The following is a 20,163-nucleotide window of genomic DNA, read 5'->3' on the forward strand; positions in this document are numbered from 1 at the left end:
GTACAAGAGGCCTCTGATCAACATCTCTCACACCAACGTTTCCCTCCCTCTCCTCCTCCCTCCCTCCCCTTCTCTCTAAAATGAATAAATAAAATCTTGAATTAAAAAATCTTTCTCTCTCACTCTCAAAACACAGATGCACATAGAATACATAAATAGCTATCTGGGGTATGAAAATTCTAAGCGGGGTTTCGACGGGGGGAGAAATGTCTAAAATGGCTTCTTAGGGGCAGGGTGAAAAAAGAGAGGTTTGGGGGTGGGCCCCTGGCTGAAGAAAAGATGTGGAGTGGGCTGCTACCTCCCGGCGCAAATGAAAGGGACGTGGAGTTGAATTCTGAGGATGAAGACATAGAGAACTCTGGACTTAACTTACAGGAAGATTAAGAAGAGGGGACCACTACAAAAACTGAATTTCCCTACCGATGGACCAGAAACGGGAGCAAAGGCCAATGTAAATGCATAGTAAGAGTGCCCTGCTGGAGTTAAATTTCAAGAATTGCATAAAAAACACTCAACTTCAAGACTCAAAAGGAAAAGGAGAAAATACTCCAAAAACGATGAATTGAAAAATGAAGAAGAATGTCATAGTGGGCAGTCCTCTGATAAAGCCCAGTGGAAGGAACGTAGTATTTTGGGGTCAATGACAGCTTTGAACTCCCTCTTAAAAAGAGGGAAGAAAACCCAACAACCTTGATAAGTCCAGCTTTGAAAAGAGCATAGACCAAGCTGTGGAAAGAGTGGACTACAGTGCCCTGGCTGGTGTGGCTCAGTGGTTGAGTGCCAGCCTACGAATCGAGTAGCCGCCGGTTCGATTCCCAGTCCAGGGCCTGGGTTGTGAGCCAGGTTCCCAGTGGGGTTCATGTGAAAGGCAACCACACATTGATGTTTCTCTCTCTTTCTCCTTCCCTTCCTGTCTTCTAGAAATGAATAACTCTTTTTTTTTTTTAAAGAAAGAGTGGAATAAGGAGAAAGCTGAGGAACTCAGCAAACAGCTAGCTACCCGAGAGCGTAGTGTAACAAGCGGATGCTTGCCATGACTTTGTAAAAGCTGAAAAGGAAGCTGAAAAGTCACAGGTTGCTCAAAAAAAAGAAAAGAAGAGACTTGCATGGGGATCCAAGCCAAGAAGAGATGGGAAACCAAACGCAACATGGAATATACATATACGTGCCAGAGTTCTTCAAGACATAGTGTCTTCTCTTGAGTTTTTACTGGAGTCTTCAATTGCTCTAGTGACTGAAAAGATATTCCTGTTTATGTTAAATATGTCAGGAAATTGATAGAAGTAGAAAAAAATAAGCATGAAATTTGGGTGTCGATTATCAAAACTTAAAAAAAAAAGATTGTATTTATTTATTTTTAGAGAGAGAAGAAGGGAAGGAGAAGGAGAGGGAGGGAAAAGTCGATGTGAGAAACATCGATCAGTTGCCTCTCGCCCACCCCCAATCAGGGACCAGGCCCCACAGGCCAAAAGGTCACTGGTTCGATTCCTGGTTGGGGCACACGGCTGCATTGTGGGCCTTTACCCTGAATGATGATGAGGTGACGGCGATGGAGGATAAGATCGATGTTCTTATTAAAGCAGCTGGAATAAATGGTGAACCTTTCTGGTCGGACTTGTTTGCAAAGGCTCTGGCCACGGTCAACATGGAGAGCCTCATCTGCCACGCAGGGGCTGGTGCACCCTGCCCGGGAGCTGGTGCTTCACCCCCTCCGCCCGTGCTGCCCCGGTGGAGGAGGGGGAAGTGGAAGGGATAGGGGAACTCCAGGGTTAAAGATTTTAGCCTTAGCTGATGGGCATAAGTGACTAACGCAGGTGGAGAGTTGTTATTCTAGGAACTGGAATGCATGAATACGTGACTCCAGGAGGTGGAATCAACCTTTGTGGCCCAGGAGGTCTGCAAGCCTTGGAGACAGTATTGGAGCCATTGTGCTGCAGGGAGGGAACGTCTGTGATGCAGGTAAAGAACTGTTGATCTGCACGTAAAGAAGTACTAGGAAAATCGCCCTGACTGCAACTCTTACCCAACTAGCCTTTCTTTCTAAACCCCTTACTCACCCTTTCTTCTCCTTATACAAAAGGTCAGCGTGAGATGAGATGTTAAGACAGTTTTTAGGGTACACAACCTTCCTTCCTCTCAAACCACCGGCCATCTGAATAAAGCACCCGTAAAGATTTGATCCTTGTCTCTACTCATTGGTTCTGGTGGTGACAGGCAGCACGAATGCTGCCTTTTCCGGTGTCGGAAGAATCTGAGGAGCCTGGTGATGACACAGGCTTTGGTCTTTCGAACGACACCTGTTTTGTAACACATTCGATAAAAAGCTGAACTAAACAAACAACAGATCAAATAAATTAGGTGATGATTCCTACAAGAGAAAAATGGTATAATTATAGTAGAATGTTAAAACTCAAGACAATGTAACTTTGAAATGTCTTTTAAAAAAAAAAAAGTCTAGGCACGCTAACCCAGAGGGTCTAAAGCCCTCCCATTATGTGCGTGGATCCCCACATCCAGGGTGCATTACTAGTGACGGCAAACCCCAAACTTCTGAGCTCTGCCCACCTCACAGAGGCCTTCAGTCCGTCCGGCGCCCACCCAGGCCAGTCTCTTCCGAAGTCCTGATCTGTCCACGTGTTACTCCTTGGCTCACTGTCACCTCGAACCTATCTTTTTTTTTAAGTATCTGAGTCACTTTTTTTTAGTGACAATCCCCCGACCTGACTCAGCCACGCTATTTATTTATTTATTTATTTTTAGAGAGGGAAGGGAGGGAGAAAGAGAGAAACATCAATGTGCAGTTGCTGGGGGCCGTGGCCTGCAACCCAGGCATGTGCTCTGACTGGGAATCGAACCTGCAACTCTTCGAACCTATCTTAAGAAGCTACCAGCTCACCCCAGGCACTGCAACAGAGTTTATGAAGGGGTAACTGGTACAGGCTGTGGTTTGTCCCTGCCCTTGTACCAGCTCCCAGAATGTTGCTGCAACCTGGAGGCTGCTCTGACTGTTGGGGAATTCCTGAGCTGAGTGGGGAACTCCTCCTTTCTCACCCGGTACCCAGCCTCCCAGTGGGCCTGTCTGAAACAGCCGCAGCAGCATGTCCAAACTTCTTGTCCCTCCCCGAAGGGGCCTCCGGCCTGTCTGGGCTTCCATCTTGCCCAGCTGCCCTCAGCTTAAGTAGTCGAAACACGGACGAGGCATCCTGTCACTCCCTGCTGAAACTCTTTCCCACAGTCCAAACGTGAAGATTGCTTTCTGGTTTTGCAAAGTCAAGTCCTTTCCTGCTTCGCGGCCTTGGCCCAAACTGCTTGCTGGCTTTGCCGAAAACCTTCCTGCTCTCCCCCTGCCCAAGTCTGGCTCAAAAGCCATAGCTCAGAGTTTTCCCTGACCGCCCTCCACCACCATGACCGCCCCTCATTCTCTGCCACTATTTCTCCTCCTTATCTCCTTCACAGCAGTTGGCACACTCTGGTTACTGGCTTATTGTCTTCCTCCCCACTAGACTCAAAACTTCCTGACGGCCGGGACCAGGTCCACTTGCCCACTACTCTACCCCTAGCCGCAGTTATTTGTCCAGGGAGTGAATAATGTACATGTGCATGATCGGAACTGGTGACTGCCTCCCACTGGGCCTCCCACCCCACATTCAAGGCCCAGCACTGCTATTAAGGGTCCACATGGGCAGGTGACAAGGGGGGGCTGAAGCCAGGGAGGGTGGTGCCCAATATTCTCCAGGGTATAGGCTCCGAGTGACCCTGGGGGACTTTGCATTCTTCGTCATCCACGAAATTATTGGTAATTAACCAGGAAGGTAAGTTTCAAATTCATCCTTCCCCCCTGGGAGACCTGCTCAGTGAGCTAGTAGGAAGGATGGCTCCTCTTGCCTGCCCCCTGTGACTAGGTCCTTGCTGGGCGGGACGGAAGAGGAGGCTTGGTCAGCACTGCCACAGTCCCGGCAGCGTTCGCAACACCCACACGCTGCAAGTGACCTCTATGTGCCAAGGTACTGTGCTGACTTCCACCCAGTTTCCATGAAAACAATCCCCCGACCTGACTCAGCCACGCTATGTAGCTTTCTGTTATTAGCAACATCAGTGGTTTCCTGTTTTCAAGGAATTTTTTCTTATGTCTTTGATCTCCCTGATTCCGCCAACCTAATGCTATAATCAGCCCACCTACTCATCTCTGCTCTGCTCTGGGGGAAGAAATAGAAAGCACATCAAATAGCTAGCCTTTAGAGTGATGCTGGGTGCTTTCCACATATTACCTCATGGATGAGACGCTACCTGTGCGGGAGGTTCTGTCGTTTCCATTTTACAGCAGAGACAACAAGCATCGTGCCCCCCGCAAACCACAAAGGTGGGAACTGAAAAGCACTGAGAGCTCTTTGTCAGGAGAGATTGCGTTCTTAAGTCCTAAGGGTATGTGATGAGAGATTTGTATCCTGTGTAATCTATGATCAGGTCAGATTCTGCTGGAGAGGACGCAATGTTAACAAAGCCAAGCAATGTCTGTCTGTCAGCCGGCAGATGCCCATTGGGAGGTCTTGGCCAGGGGCTAGTGTGATCAGAGGAATATCTGTGGCCTGGAATGAAAGCCGCGCTGGGTGAAATGCCAGGTGGCTTGAGTTCAGGCCAGCCCCTTCACCTCCCTGGGCCTCAGTTTCCCCAGTAATAAAACTAAGAGGTAGAATTAGACATCACTTACAAAGTCCCTTCTAGCTCGGATGCCCTGCGACTGACAGGCATTATCAGACTTCCTGGCTCCAGGTCACAAAAACTGCATGTCCCCATAACCCCAGATTTCGTTGCTTCCCACCCACCCCCGTTGCCCCTCCAGGTTATAGGTGCTCTCCAGCTGGTCTCTCCTCCCGTCTCCGCTAGACCTGGCTCCGCCTGTGGCTGCTACCAGACTGGCGTGAAGAGGCCAAGAAGCTGGTCTCTCAGGTAGGGACCCCACCCGAAGCTGCAACCCCACCCTCCAAGCCATCCAACGGCTGGTGGCAACCCAGCCTCTTGCCTTCCCCACCCCCCACCCCCGTAGGAGTTGTTGGCTGAATATTTATTTATTTATCATTTAAAAAAATATTTTCTTGTTTATGCTTTTACAGTTGTCCCAATTTTCCCCCTTGGCCCTCTTCCACCCAGCCCTACTCCTAGCCTCTTTGCTTTTTCACTAATCCCGCACACGTGTAACTTTCTGTGGCCTCTTTCCTGGACTAGAAAATGCAGAGGGTGGAGAAGGTCCTGCTGAGGACGCCCTAACTTTGGGATGGCCAGACCCATTTGTCTGCGGCCTCTGGTGCACTGCAGCCCCCTTGCTGCCTGCTCTCTGCTCTGCCCAGACGTCTCAGGAGCTGCTGAAGGTCTGGCAGGTGGAGAGAGTGGGAGGGTCCATGGCCGAGACCTGTCCCATCTCTGTGACACTGGGAATGGTGTCTCACTCCCTCAGGTCTTCACCTGCAAAAAAGGGAAAGTCCTTCTGTCCTGCCTCTGTTACAGGTTTGTTGAGCAAATCGAGTGAAGGGATTCCTCCGAAAGGAACCCCTCCCTCTGTCTCTCCCTTCCTTCCTTCCTCTCTTCCTCCCTCCCTCTCTCCCTCCTTTCCTTCTTCCTTCCTCCCTTCCTTCCTTCCTAAAATAACAATCCTATGTGCCAGGCACTTTCCTAGGCATTGGCTATACTGCAGTGAGTCAGGAAGATTTGGTTCTTGCCCTCAAGGAAACTCTTACTTACAGTGTAGACCAACGCTATCTAAGTGCACCTTCTGGGATGACGGAAACATCGTAGCCGCCGATCACGTGTGGCTACTGAGCACTTGACATGTATGTGGAAGATAAAAGGCTGCTGTCATAGATCGTCAGCTCCTAACTGGACAGGTCATGATGGGTAGTCACACCCCAGACCTATAACTTCTTCTTCTTTTTTAAACATTTTTATTTATTGCTTTTTAAGGAGAAAGGGAGAAAGAGGGAGGGAGAGAGAGACATTGATTTGTTGTTCCACTTACTTAGGCATTCACTGGTTGATCCTTGTATGTGCCCTGACCGGGGAGCGAGCCTGTGCTCTAACCAACCGAGCTACCCAGCCAGGGCTCTAACTTCTTCAGCGGAAGGCTGTGAAGCCAGCTCTGTCCACTGTTCTTACGCATCTAGGTTGACACACCTCTGAAACGCCAGGAGTAATACCCCAGGAAGGCCTGCCCACCTTCGTGAGAGCACAGACTCTTAGCTGTCCTACAACTTGATCTCTGCCTCGTTCCTCCTACCTTCACGTGATCTTCCTCGAGTTCCCTCCATAATTTCAAGTGCGTAGAAGAAGCTGCAAAACTGTCTTTCTCCAGAGCATCTGAGATCTTACTTCCCAGAAATTGTCATCAGTTTGCTTCAGATCAAAGTTTTTAAAAATGTTTTTATTGATTGATCTGAGGGGGCGGGGAGAGAAACATGGATCTGTTCTACTCACTCATGCATTCCCCTGTTGGTTCTGTGTGTGTCCTGCCCAGGGGTCGAGCCCACAGCCTTGGTGTATTGGGAAGAGGCACGGACCGACCGAGCCACCTGGCCGGGCCAGCTCTGGTAAACTCTTTATATATATATATATATATATATATATATATATATATATAAATAAAAAATTTCTTTTTAGAGAGAGTGGAAGGGAGGGAGAAAGAGAGGGGGAGAAATGTTGGCCCTCAACCCAGGCATGTGCCCTGACTGGGAATTGAACCTGTGACCTTTCAGTTTGCAGGCCAGCACTCAATCCACTGAGCCACACCAGCCAGGGCTCGGGTAAACTCTTATAAAAACTCTCTGCAGGTTTGGATACTTCTTATGTCAGCACATAACTCATGTGACTGAGGCTCTGGATCTTTAATTTTATTAGATTTTAACAAATTTAAATTTTAAAAAACCCATAGGGGGCTGTGGCTACTGTGTTAAATAGTGTAGGTCTAGACATCTAGGGATTAGGAAGGCACGGAAAATAAATGTATGATTCTTCAAAAAGTTAGACATAGAACTACCACATAACTCAGCAGCTCACTCTAGGTATATGCCCCAAAGCACTGGAGATAGGGATTCGAACAAACTCGAGCACATAAATGTTCATAGCAGCAGAAGGTGCTACAACCCAGATGTCCATGCAGGGATAAGAGAGTGCGGGATGCCTACCACGGGGCATTATTCAGCAATGAAGGCCTGGTCGCTGGGGTGCCTTCCCCTGCAACTTCTTCAGCCTAGGGAGTGCTCTGGAAACCAGCGACGCCCTGCTCAGCTCACTTCCCGCTGGCCCCGTGGAGGGGGAAGTAAGCCATGGTCTTGGAATCGGCTCCAGTGGATGTCCGGGCTGCTGCTCGTGTGGCTGCCTCAGGGGAGAGGCTGTTCCCAAGCAGAGGAGCCTCGAGAAGCAGCAGAGCTGGGGGAGAGCACCAGCTCAGTGTGACACGTTAGCTTCCAGGGCCCTGTGCGCCCTCCGGACGACTGCAGCGTTGCCCCGAGCTCCGTGCGGATGGTCAGCAGTAGCTACGGCCCCGGAGGGCAGCGGAGGTGCCAGGCGGCGGTGACGGGCACCACGCCAGAGGAGGCAAGTGGTGACCCTGCCGTTTGGACAGTGCGTCACACTTTGCAACACACTTGCACCAACTTCCCATTCGATTCTCACAACCGCCTGTGGTCAGCCAGGCCAGCTGGCGTCCTCCTCCTTCCAACAAGATGAGCCCTTAGAGATTGACTTGCTTCAAGGTCATCCAGCGAGAGTGAGGGCCCAGGGCTCCAGACCCCCTGGCTCTGAGATCTTTGTCCTGTGGCCTGGGGGCCTGTTTTCTCATTCCTCTGGGATATGCCCCCTCACCCCTGCCAAAGGGTCCTCTCTCAAAGACGGTTTTCTGCTCGTGCTGGGGTGGTGATGGAGGGGCAGGGGGAAGGATCATCTTTAGTCACAGAGTTTCCTAGATGAACAAGGCAGTCCTTGGCCTTGGAAAGTCACGATGTCAAAGTCATCTGGGCACAGATGCTTCCTGAACTGCCCTTTCTGGGCCGACAGCCCGGACGTAGCCAGGCCTGCCCCTAGCCCCCAGATGACACGCATCCACCACCAAGGTGCCCACCAAGGGTCCTGACACGGCCAGTAGCACTTGACTCTGCCAGGAGGCTGCAGGGCTGCCGCAGAGATCTGGACCGTGTCCTGCGGTTCCCACCACAGAGCTGCAGACAGAGCCAGCAGATGGGTCTCCGAGGCGGCCGGGGTCCATGAGGGCAATGCAAGGAGCAGTAAAATGACCCCAGTCAAACAGACACAACCTTTGACCTGAGCTATCCCAGGCTTACCCTGAGTCTTTCAGAGCAGACCCCGCAACAGCTGGGCCTTTGTCCCTGTCCTTACTGGCACAGAAAATGCCAGCCCAGAAAGAGCATTGCCTACGGACCCCCATCTCCACTGCTTGCCTCTAAATGCTCCCTAAATCTACCTTTGTGAAAAGGATCAGAGATGAGAGGCTGTAGGTTCAGTTGGTGAGAGTCTATAGATGCTCAGACGCGGGCCCCAGGAAAGCATGTCTACTCTCTCCCCAACCGGGACTCGTGTTGACCCTCAGCCACACAGGAGTTCAGTGAGGGGGAGGTTTCCCGCTGCCACAGGCTCTGACACCGATTCGCCCAGTGGCCTTAAGTAGGAGCCCTTCCCTCTGCAAACCTCCAGGCCCTTATCAGGGCAACGAGGCCTCTAAGACCTTCTCTGCCTCTGGAGTCCTCCAGCCCAGCGGCTCAGAACAGTCAGCCCCCGGGCGTCCACCCTGCAGGAACACTGTGCCCACTCCCAGGCCTTCACGCCTCTGCCTTTTTCTGGGCAGGAAACACCGTGGTAGGGGAGCAGACATACTACCAGTGGCCTGGGGCACCCGAACCAGTCGGACTTTGTCACTGTCACCTGAGAGGGTGAGGGCATCTGGGCTCAAGGCCTGGGCCCCCCACCCCACCCCCCCCCCACCCCACCTGCTCCCCTACGAATCACAAAACACACAGATCTCCTCCTGAAAGCTTAATGATTAGCACAGGCTGGTGGTGCAGAGCCCCTGGGACCACGTGGCAGGGGTAGCGGGCCAACCACCACCTCCACCCACATCGCCTCCTTCAGTTGCCCAGCCGGGCTCCGTGGAGGGGCTGCTGTTTCTATTTTGACCACATGAAGGAGAGGCGAAGATCAGTGTGAACTAGGCGGCGCACACTCACTCATCTAGCACTCGATAGGCCGGGGTCCACAGCTCAGCTCTCTCCCATCAGGGCTCCTGTCTGCACCCGACGCTGACGGCACCTGTCCCTGGACCTGGGCCAGGCTGGCTGCACTGCGGGACCAAGGGCCGGCCTCCCGAGAGGCGGAGTCAAGAGCACAGGCGTCTGTGGTTTCCTCCACTCCTCTCATCCCGTGACTTGGATCCAGGATTCTAATACCCTCCTCAGCCCCAACGTTGGCCGTTATCAGTGGGAACCTCGTGTCTAGGCTGAAGTCCATCTCACGTGGTAGTGGCTTACATTGGTCCCTGCTGCCCCCCTGGACCGCACACCCCTGGTCTCTTGTATTGCCCGGGTCAGGGCCCTCCTCCCTGGACACATTGTCGGTCCTCACTGCTGGCCTTTGCCCGTACGGCCCGTATTCTCCCCACACCGAGCTCAGCAGGACCTCAGGCAGGTTGCTGAACCCTATTAATCAGGTTGGGTTTTTAAAAAATGTGACTCTCCATCTGTATTTTATCTATGGCTCTACAGAAGGAAAGGATGCAATCTCGTAACAAACACCACAAACTGAAGGCTCCCCGGTGACCGGATGCCCAGGCGGGTTTAGGAAACTGCTCCCATCGGCCGCTCTCCACCGTCCTCCCTCTCCCGGCACCGCTCACTTATACTTACCACTTACTCACTTCCTCCCGGGTGTCTGTCTCCCCGCTCCGGGCCTCCCTGCTTCCCCCCCTCCTGAAGCCTGGGACTCCTCCGGGGCAGGCAGCTTCATGCTCTCTGCTTTCTCACATGTCTGTTTGCACTGGACGGTCGTTCAGGCTGCGGTCCTGGGCTCCCCGGGCCCCGGGAGGAAGGAGGAGCCTGCACTGGGACTAAGGGCTCTTGAGTGAGGGCCTTGATCCCCGTGTTAGCCCCTGCGCACTGTTCTACAGGGCTCCACCGGCAGCCAGGCTTCTTCTCAGCTCCTGGACCTGGCTGGCTGCCCCGGCCAAGCCCCTGCTGTGCCAGCAGGAGCAGCTGGGTGCAGCAACCACATCCATGGGGTGTAGCTGAGAAGGGGCTGCTGGAGGGCGGTGGCCTTACCAGGAGACTAAGCCGAGGGGCCGTGGGGAGGTGGAGTTAATGCCACCCACTGCTACAGACACGGAGCCTGGGCTCTGTGCGGCCACATCGTGAGACCCGGCGTGACCAGAAGGGAAGGGAAGCAGACATCTGAACGGCCCATGGACACGAGGCTGCCTTGTGCCCAGCCCCACCGACTCCACTTCCTCCTGCCCACAGCTGCACTGGAGTGTCGGCAACCAGGAGAAGGAGTTGACTGTGCCCCTCAGGAGTCCACAGTCTAGGGAAGAAGATAGCATCCTGTTGGTTCCGGTACCGCGTGGTCCAGCCAGAGTGTGGGAGTGCAGGGGTGGTGAGGAGGCGAGGAGCAGGAGGAGGGTCAGCTAGAGAGGTGGGGGGGAGGGGGTATTCCAGGCAGAGGTCACGACATGAGCGAGGCACAGGAACGACCTTGGGGCCCCACAGCTACCCACCCAAGAATTACCTCCTGAGGGCTCACTACACGGAACGCCCAAGAGTGGGCTCAGGGCTGGTGATCAAAGAATAAATTGCAGTGCTCCCCCGACCCACAGTTCCCCTGTTGGGGTTTCAGTTACCGGAGGCCAACCATGGTTTGAGAATATTACATGGAAAATTCCAGAAACAAACAATCCCTACGTTTGAATTGCACGTTGTTCTGATTAATGTGGCTAACCTTGTGCTGCCCCCCTCCGTCCCATCCAGGCTGTGAATCATCCCTCTCTCCAGTGTACCCATGCCGCAGATGCTCCCAGGCCGTTAACCGCTTGTAGCACTTTGAGCTCTCAGGTTGACTGTCCCAGTAGCATCACCACGCCTGTGTTCAGGGAACCCTTATGTATTTATTTTTGTAGATTTTATGTATTTATTTTTAGAGAGAGGGGAAGGGAAGGAGAAAGAGAAGGAGAGAACTATCAATGTGTGGTTGCCTCTCACGCACCCCGCACTGGGGACCTGGCCCACAACCCAGGCCTGTGCCCTGACTGGGAATCAAACTGGCGACCTTTTGGTTCGGAGTCTATGCTCAATCCACTGAGCTACGCTAGCCAGGGCCCTTTTTTTTTTTAAGTATTGTTTTTCTTTTCTTTTTTTAAGATTTAACCTTTATTGTATATATTTTTTAAGATTTATTTATTTATATTTCTTTTTAGAGAGGGAAGGGAGGAAGAAAGAGAGAGAGAGAAACATCAATGTGCGGTTGCTGAGGGCCGTGGCCTGCAACCCAGGCATGTGCCCTGACTGGGAATCGAACCTGCGATACTTTGGTTCACAGCCCGCGCTCAATCCACTGAGCTACGCCAGCCCAGCATTATTGTATATTTTTTTACATTACCAATTAGACCCCTTATATCCACTCCCCACCCCAGCATTCACCACACTGTTGTCCATGTTGAGTTCTTTTTCCTTTTTCCTTTTTGCCCAGCCCCTCCACCCCTAACCCCCCTCCCCTGCTAGCTGTCCTCTGCTCTCCATCTATGAGTCTGTCTCTGTTTTGCTTGTTAGTTCAGTTTGTTCATTAGATTCCACATATGAATGAGATCATATGGCATTTGTCTTTCTCTGACTGGCTTGTTTCACTTAGCATAATGTTCTCCAGGTCCATCCATACTGTTGCAAAGGGTAAAATTTTCTTCTTTTTTACAGCCAAGTAAAACTCCACTGTGTAAAGGTCCCATAGTTGTTTTATCCACTCATGTACTGATAGACACTTGGGCTGCTTCCATATCTTGGCGATTGTCAATAACGCCGCAATGAGCACAGGGGTGCTTGTGTTCTGTCGAATTAGTGTTTTGGGTTCCTTTGGATGTATTCCCAGAAGTCTGATCACTGCATAGGCCTTATTTTACGTTATAATGTCCCCAAAGCCATTTACATAACTTTTTTTTACTCTACTGTAACAATAGTATATTATTACAATTGTTCTACTTTATTATTATTACTGGGCCTGGTTTATGAATTCGAGTTTATCAGAGGCACTGATGTGTAGGAAAAAGCACAGTGTACACAGGGCTCAGTGCCATCCGTGGCCTCGGGCATGCACTGGGGCCTCGGCACGTAGCAGTCTGGCAGGGAGACGAGGGGAATACAAGTAACTGGGGATGACGGAGCTTTAGTCACAGATGGAAAGTTTCAGATGCCCTGGCCCAATTTCCTTTCTCTAAACATGGCGAAATAAGAGGTGGAATGATTCTCCCCAGATAAAAAGCCAGCTGGTGAGAGAGGCTGGATCCGACTCAGACCTTCGGGTTTCTGTCCGCGCTCTCCCCTACTCTGGGCACGACAGACAGGGCCGCAGAACGCTGGAACGGGACGTGGGAACTGGGAGGAGAGTGGGAAGCTTCTGGCTGGGAGCAGGGTGTGTGAGCGAGGCGCCAGGGGCTGGGCCCTGAAAGCAAAGGAGGGTGCATGCGTGCTCAGGAAATGGGGAGTCCAGTGGCCCTGACTGGGGGGGAGGGGTGACCACGAGGCCCAAGCAAAGGACTTGTCCCAGCTAGAAAGCCCTCAGTCACCGCCACTTTGCCGATCATCCCCTCCAACCGTGAGCGATGGCTGAAGATTTACAGAGCCATATTTACTCCTTCTGGTACACAGCGAGTAAGGGATTCCAGAATATCTGTGGGTGGCACACGGGAACAGGTACCATTAGGCCCTTGTGCCCGTGAGCAGACGGTGGTTCCAGGGGGAAGGTGACTTGGGGTCACCAAGAAGTCGCTGGCAGGTCTGGGGCTGGGGCTCCCTGTCCTCTTCCTTCCGTATGACCGCAGGGGGAGCTGTGCTGGAGGCCCGGAGGCAGCAGCGCTGGGAGCCGTCAGGCTGACGACAACAGGTAGAAAGGTCCCTTAAACTGCTTCCGGTGGGTTCCCACGATGCTACGTCTGATTGTCAGAAGTGCTCACTAGGTTTCAGGTTTTCTGTGGAGGTGTCCAGCTGGCCAGACCGAGCCCAGACGCTGCGAGGTTTCCAGGGGACGACTGCCCTTTGCTTCCACACTCTGGTTTGCTGACCCTGGTGGTGCCACCAGGGGAGCCCCGCTCGAGCCCCGGCCCTGCTGGGGACGGGGCTGCTCACTCGTTCCCGGGCTTCCTGCTCGTCCAAGTCCTCTTCCAGGTCAGCGTGGACGCTGGCCCGAGCGGAGCAAGCCCGGCTGCGGCTCTGAGGACGTGAACTCACTCCCCACATCACTCACGGGTCTGCAAGGCTGAGTCACAAAGCTCAGATAAACAGCCAGGGGGGTCGTGACATTCAGGCCTTGGCTCCAGGCGGTGGGGATTGGGCAAGATAACCGCCCTGCAGTCCCAGCACTGAAGTCAGGCTCTGGCGGCTGCCCCTTCCTCAGCGGGAGGACCTCGTCAGGCGCAGGGGCTTCCATTCCACAGCTACCCGCACAGCTCCTTCTGCGGCCTTGGCATTCAAGACCAGGGCAAATCCCTGCCCGTCCTTCTGAAGGTTTCCTTTAGACACAATTCAGGAGCCAGTAATTCCATCCCTAGGTAGATTGCAAGAGAAATGAGTGTGTGTACCCAACAAAACAAAACAAAACAAAACAAAACAGGGACAAGAAGGATCAAGGCAGCTTTATTCTTAATTGCCCCTGCCCTGGCTGGTGTGGCTCAGTGGATTGAGTACCAGCCAGTGAACCAAAAGGTTGCTAATTCAATTCCCAGTCAGGGCACATGCCTGGGTTATGGGCCAGGTTCCCAGTTGGGGGTATGCAAGAGACAACTGGTTGATGTTTCTCTGGCACATGGATGTTTCTCTACCTCTCTTCTTACCTCCCTTCCTCTGTCTCTAAAAATAGATAAAATCTTTTTTTGTAAAAAGGCCCTAACTGGAAGCATGACCCGTGTCCAGCCACAGTAGAAAAATAAACAAATTGTGATAGTTTTACAACCAAATGCCACTCAGCAATACGTAAGAGTGAGCTCCTGCCACATGCCACAGCCTGGAGGAATCTCACAGACGTAATGATGACCAAAAGACGGCAAACCTGAGTACTAACTACACGCTATGCGATTCCATTCCGGTGAAGGTCAAGGACAGACGAAACTAACAGACGGTGGTGAAGGGACTGCTTGGAAAGGGCAGAGGGAAATTCTGGGGTGTTGGAAAAGCTCCCTGTCTGGGTATGTGGGTGTCGAATTGGTCAAGGTGTACGCTTAAGATATGTGTGCTTTACTATAGGTATGTTATGCCTTGCTCTTAATAAATTAAATACAAATATTAAATGACTAAGCACATTCAAAACGTGACCTTTACAGTGGCGGTCCCCAGCCTTTTTGGCACCAGAGACCGGTTTCATGGAAGATACTTTTTCCACGGACTAGAGCTGGGGGATGGTTTCGGGATGATTCAAGTGCATTAGATTCAAGCTCACCTCCTGCTGTGTGGCCCTGCTCTTTTTTTTAAAGATTTTATTTATTTATTTTTAGAGAGGGAAGGGAGGGAGACAGAGAGAGAGAGAGAGAAACATCAATGTGTGGTTGCTGGGGGTCATGGCCCGCAACCCAGGCATGTACCCTGACTGGGAATCGAACCTGCAACACTTTGGTTCACAGCCCGTGCTCAATCCACTGAGCTACGCCAGCCAGGGAGTGGCCCTGCTCTTAATGGGCCCAGACTGGTCCCGGTCCACGTCCCAGAGGCTGGGGGCCCCTGCTTTATGGTGTACATGGTGACTCCCTTCTCCCGCCAGTGGGAGCCTCCCAGCCGTCCCTGCTGGCTTTGCCCACTGGTCACTGGCTTGGACACGAGTGGCTCTTCAGGGGTTTCCTGCTCTGACGTGTGCGATGCTCTGTGCTGCTTCCCCCACGACGTGCCCCCAGAAGCGGCTCCTTCTCTCTGCCATCAGTCCCCTTAACCACCGTGGTCCCATAGAACGTGCCAGGGAAACAAGCAGAAGGGAAGGATGGGACCTGGGGCAGGGGAAGGCTTCACGAAGGGATAAGGCTCTCCTTATCCCTTATCCCGGAGCAGGGCCATGGCCGGAAAAGCTCTGGGGAGATCTCTGTTACCCTGGCAACTGTGGTTAACTCTGCAGAGAGAACGGCGTTCATACTTCACCCCAGGTATTTCTGCAACGGAGTTTTTAAATGAACGTGAATTACTTCTACATTCACAGATGATGGTAGCAGCACATACTCACAAGACTCATACAGTCCAGCCTTTTTGGTCAGGTGGGAGCACACGTGGGGGCCGAGAACAAGTGCTTCTGCTGAGATCACATGACTGCCCCGAGGCAGGGCCGCTCATCAGGCCCTTTGGCTACCTGAGCCTCCCTCTGTGGAATTTGTCTTGTACTTTGTGGGTCCCCAACTCCCGGGCTGGGGACTGGAACCAGGCCACAAGGGAGGCTCGCCTGAGCTCTGCCTCCTGACCTCCCCCAACCCACATCTGAGTTCCGCCTTCTCTCCCCACCCCCCTACCCACTATCCATGGAAAAAACCGGTCCCTGGTGCCAAAAAGGTTGGGGACTGCTGTCGTACTGGACCTGTCCTGGAGTTACAGTTGAATGCTCTTGGTTACTGATAATTTTGTTTTTCCAAGAGAGATCTTCTTGGGGGAAAGCCAGTGTACCTTTCGGGATACATAACACATTAGTTAGCTCAGGCTGCAAGGACAAAATGCCGTGACTGGGTGACTTCAATGGCAGAGATTCATTTTTTCCCGGTTCTGGAGACTGGAAGTCCAGGATCAGGGTGTCGACCCGAGGGAATTCCGGTGAGGGCTCCCTTCCTGGCTCGCAGGTGGGGCTGCCTTCTCACCGTGTGTTCACGGGGTGTTTCCCCCGGGCCTGCGCACAGAGAGGGGTATCGAGCTCTCCAGTATCTGGTAGAAGGGCACTAATCCCGTCAGACCAGGGCCCCATCCTCAGGACTTCATTACCACCCAAAGGCCCTATCCTTAGTACCATAACATAACTTTGGGGGTGGGGGGGCGGTCAGTGTTTCAACATGTGAACTGGGGGGATGCGGACACAAACATTCAGTCTATAACTGAACCCCTTTCCCGACTTGGGCTCTTTGTCCCCAGAACTTGATTTAACTTAATCAACAAATATTTATTAGCTCTTCTTTATGGGCTAAGCTCTTGGGGTACGCCGGGGAGCAGAAACGGCAGCGACCCCTGCCCTTGCGGGGGGGAGGGGGGGGCGGCGCTCCGGGGCTCAGCCCTTGGTTCTTCCTCTCCGGTCTCAATCTGCTTTCACTCTCTCGATGATCTCATCCCATCTCCCGGCTTTAGATAACATTTTTATAATAGACTTCCACTTTCTGCTTCCAGCCCTGGGCACTCTCTGCCGGCTCCAGACTCGCTGAATCACCTGCCTACTCAACACCTCCGCGTGGTTGACTAACACGTGCAGTGGGCGCGGTGGAACGCGGCCTAGATTTCCCCCTGCGTGTGCGCGGCACTCCTCCCACCCCCTGGCTGTCAGTAGTGTTGGCTGCCCACAGCTGAGACCTTCCCCAGGAACTGCCCTTGGAGGAAGGGGGCTGCCTCTCCCAAAGGTTAGGACAAAATGCACCTTCCACCGCTACGAAGGAAGCATAATGGCCGGTAGGACCCTTCCGGTCCTGGAAGCTGCATATTCTACACTTGGAAATATGACTCTACCATTTCCCGTGGGACCTAGAGGGACGGCTAGTTTTGAGTGGGCTTCAGGAGAGGGAGGGTTTTCTGCAGCAGGCTCAGGCTGAAGTGCAAGTGCAAGGAGTCCCTGTTGCCCGGGTCAGTCACAGGATCCGGCGGAGCTGCCGCTACCACGATATTAGAGGCACCTGGGCTGGGAAAAGGTGTGCGGAGGCTGCTGCGTCACATCCCACGGGGGGCGGGGGGGCGTGGAGGGACCACATCACAAACCCTCAGAGCCCCGGAACAAGGCTACGCCATCGGCAGCAAAGAATCTGGAAGCCGCACCTTGGCATGCTTTAGTTCCTGGTAGGGGTGGAGCGACTGACCAAGGGGACGTACATCAGAGAGGCAGGTGGCTAGAACTGCCCATCACGAGCCAGCTCCTGTCACAGCCACTGGGTCACGAAGTCACGTCGGCCCAGCAGCAATGGCTCACAGGACAGGACCAGAGGGCACCAGTAAGCTGAATGAGCCGGTTAGCCGGGTTCCCATGTAACCCGGGACCGTGATGCTGGTATCTCCCCTCAGAGCACACTGTGGCTCCATGCTGGGTCCTTTATGGCCAGCGGGTGGCCTCTTGGGTGCTTTTAACACCGTTGCTCACCTTCTCCCTTTGCAAGCTCACCCTTGCCCTGGCTGCCGTGACTCTGTGTCCCCTGGTTTTCCTCCTTCCGTCTGACTGTCTCTTCTCAGTCCCCCTCATGGGGTCCCCTTGCTCAGCCCAGCACCTCACTGCGGCCTTTCCTCGGCACTCTGTCCCAGGGTGTGCTTCTCACTCCCCAGCGCCCCAAAGGCGGCCCAGCTGCTCCTCTTCTTGGTTGACCACCCGAGGGCCAAGGGTGTCCAACAAGAGCTCTCTCTGCTGCTGCTGACCAGACAGCCTGGCCTGGGTACCACACGTTTCTCGGGTTCAGAATGTCCAAACCTAAATGCATCGTACCCCCTGAGGTCCCACACCACCTCTGCCTTCTCTCAGCCAGCGGCTCCGCTGTTTGCCCAAGACAAAAAGTCACTGTTGGTTTCTCCCTGCTTCGCCGGGTTCTGTCACCACAAAGGCCTGTCCATCCATTTCATTGTATTCCACCGCCATTACCCCACCCCGACCCCACCCTGCAGCCAGAGAGCTCGCTCCTGCGGGGCGAGTCTGGTCGTGCCCCTTAGCTATTTAAAACTGTTCCAGGTTTCTCATTTCTGTCAGAAAAAAAAGCCCGGATCTCTGACCAGGTGTTACTGACCTGGGCCCGCTGTACGATTAGCTTCTTTGTTATCACTGCCCGTCTCACCCGCAGCCCTCCCTCCTGGCCGCCCTGTCCCAGCCTGGGCAGGCGTCCCTTCTGCCGCCCCCACGGTGCCCTGCTTTCCAGAAGATGAGGCTCATCACACACACCCGCAGGGGAAGTTACCAGAACAAATGCCAGGGCCAACCCACCGGTGGATGAACAAAAAAGCCCCATGTTTCTCTAGAAGTTCATTGACACACGAGAGAGAGAGAGAGAGAGAGAGAGAGAGAGAGAGAGAGAGAGAGAGAGAGAGAGAGAGAGAGAACGTCCTCCTCACTGTAGAAGCTTTAGGGCCATTTCCCCTCAGAGGTGGCACACGGAGGCCCACTGGTCACCAGGACCCCTGGCTCCCCTTCCTCCTGATCTCCAGAGACCGGCCCAGGGCTTGGGAAAGGACTCCTCAGTCGCCGAAGGCCTCCTCCCCACCCCGCCCCCACGGCCCGCATTCATTCTGTAACGCAGAGGGCCACTGCCCCTCAGGAAGACGGATGAGTCATTCGTGGCCCGTGGCGTACCAGTCATAAAAGAGTAAGGAGGGTATTGAATTTTGACAAGATTTGGGTGGGACTCTAATCCAAGGATAATGCTAAAACTCATGCTGAAAATGCCCCGGCCCTGGATCTGGCCAGGTGTGCCGCGCGCCCTCCCTCCTCCCCCAGCCCTCGGAAACCCGGGGCCTACTCTCCCAGAACTTCCCAAGTCCGGCAAACCATGTCTCCTGAAAAGCTCACAGCACTGCTGACCCATGAGGCTTCCCCTCACCCCAGAACTACGTTTTGGGGAGACGTCACCAACGTGACAAAACAGGCTCCCACTCTTCCCGACTCTTGGAACCTGTCCTCCCGTCAGAACTTGCTTCAGCAGGCTGCGCTGTGTCTGACCCCTGCGGCCGGACACGATCGTCCCGACTGGCTGCAGGAGGTCAGACGCGGTTGCCACCGGGGGTCCAGGAGGCCCGGCCCCTTCACTTGAGTTGGCTGTGCCCAGAAAGGCCTGAAACGTGGGCCAGCTCTGCGTTCACCCCAGGACTCCAGAGCTTGCGAGACTAAGTTGTTCGGCCTCCTCCCAAGTTACTTCCTTGTTCAAGACCCTCAAACCCCCCGTCAGTCTGTGCCTCCAGCCCCGGACCCCAGATCAGATGGTCGCCGCCCTTCAGAATCCACTGATGGAACTCACGGACGACCACCCAGGAAAGCACAGGACCCTCAGGGACGTGGGAACTTCACCAACGTCACAGAAACAGGCTCCACGCATCCAGACCCCTGGAACTTCTCCTCTCGTTTGGACCTGCTTAGGCAGGTTGGGCTGCGTCTGACCACTGGGGCTGGAAACAATGATAACAATTGTTATGAGCCCTGGCTGGCATAGCTCAGTGGATTGAGCATGGGCTGCGAACCAAAGTGTCGCAGGTTCGATTCCCGGCCAGGGCACATGCCAGGGTTGCAGGCCATAACCCCCAGCAACCGCACATTCATGTTTCTCTCTCTCTGTCTTTCTCCCTCCCTTCCCTCTCTAAAAATAAATAAATAAATCTTTAAAAAAAAATATATATATATAACAATTGTGATCGACAAATGCCCAGTGGAGTGCCCTGAGAACACGGGAGGGAGCTTTCCTGGGCATCAGGGAAGGGTGGGGAACCCAGTGACTGTCCCCTGTGCCTGTTACACTGGGGAACCAGGACCTTCGATGCACACCAGGCCACAGGGTGCATCTGGCCCATGCCCAGGGTTCCCTCTGCCACCGGGATACTCCAGTGGAGGAGGGTAAAAGGCAGAGAACTCCAGAGGGGTGATATGGCTTGCTGACCCTAAAAAGGTCTTTTCACCTGCCCTTTTAGGGGCCTATGGATCCCACAGAACTACAGCTGTGACCCAGACTCAAGTAACACCCAGACTCAGCTCCCAGCGCCGCTCCAGAATGGTCTGAGTAAGGGAAGGGCG

The 20,163-nt window shown here is 53.5% G+C and overlaps 1 pseudogene; it reads left to right on the plus strand.

The window, feature by feature from the left end:
• Positions 1-279: 279 nt before the first annotated feature.
• On the plus strand, positions 280-1,202 carry LOC123829250 (annotated as a pseudogene).
• Positions 1,203-20,163: the final 18,961 nt, after the last annotated feature.

The sequence above is a fragment of the Phyllostomus hastatus genome, unplaced genomic scaffold (assembly GCF_019186645.2).
Source record: "Phyllostomus hastatus isolate PE091 unplaced genomic scaffold, TTU_PhHast_1.1 phas_scaffold_11, whole genome shotgun sequence".
Classification (NCBI taxonomy): domain Eukaryota; kingdom Metazoa; phylum Chordata; class Mammalia; order Chiroptera; family Phyllostomidae; genus Phyllostomus; species Phyllostomus hastatus.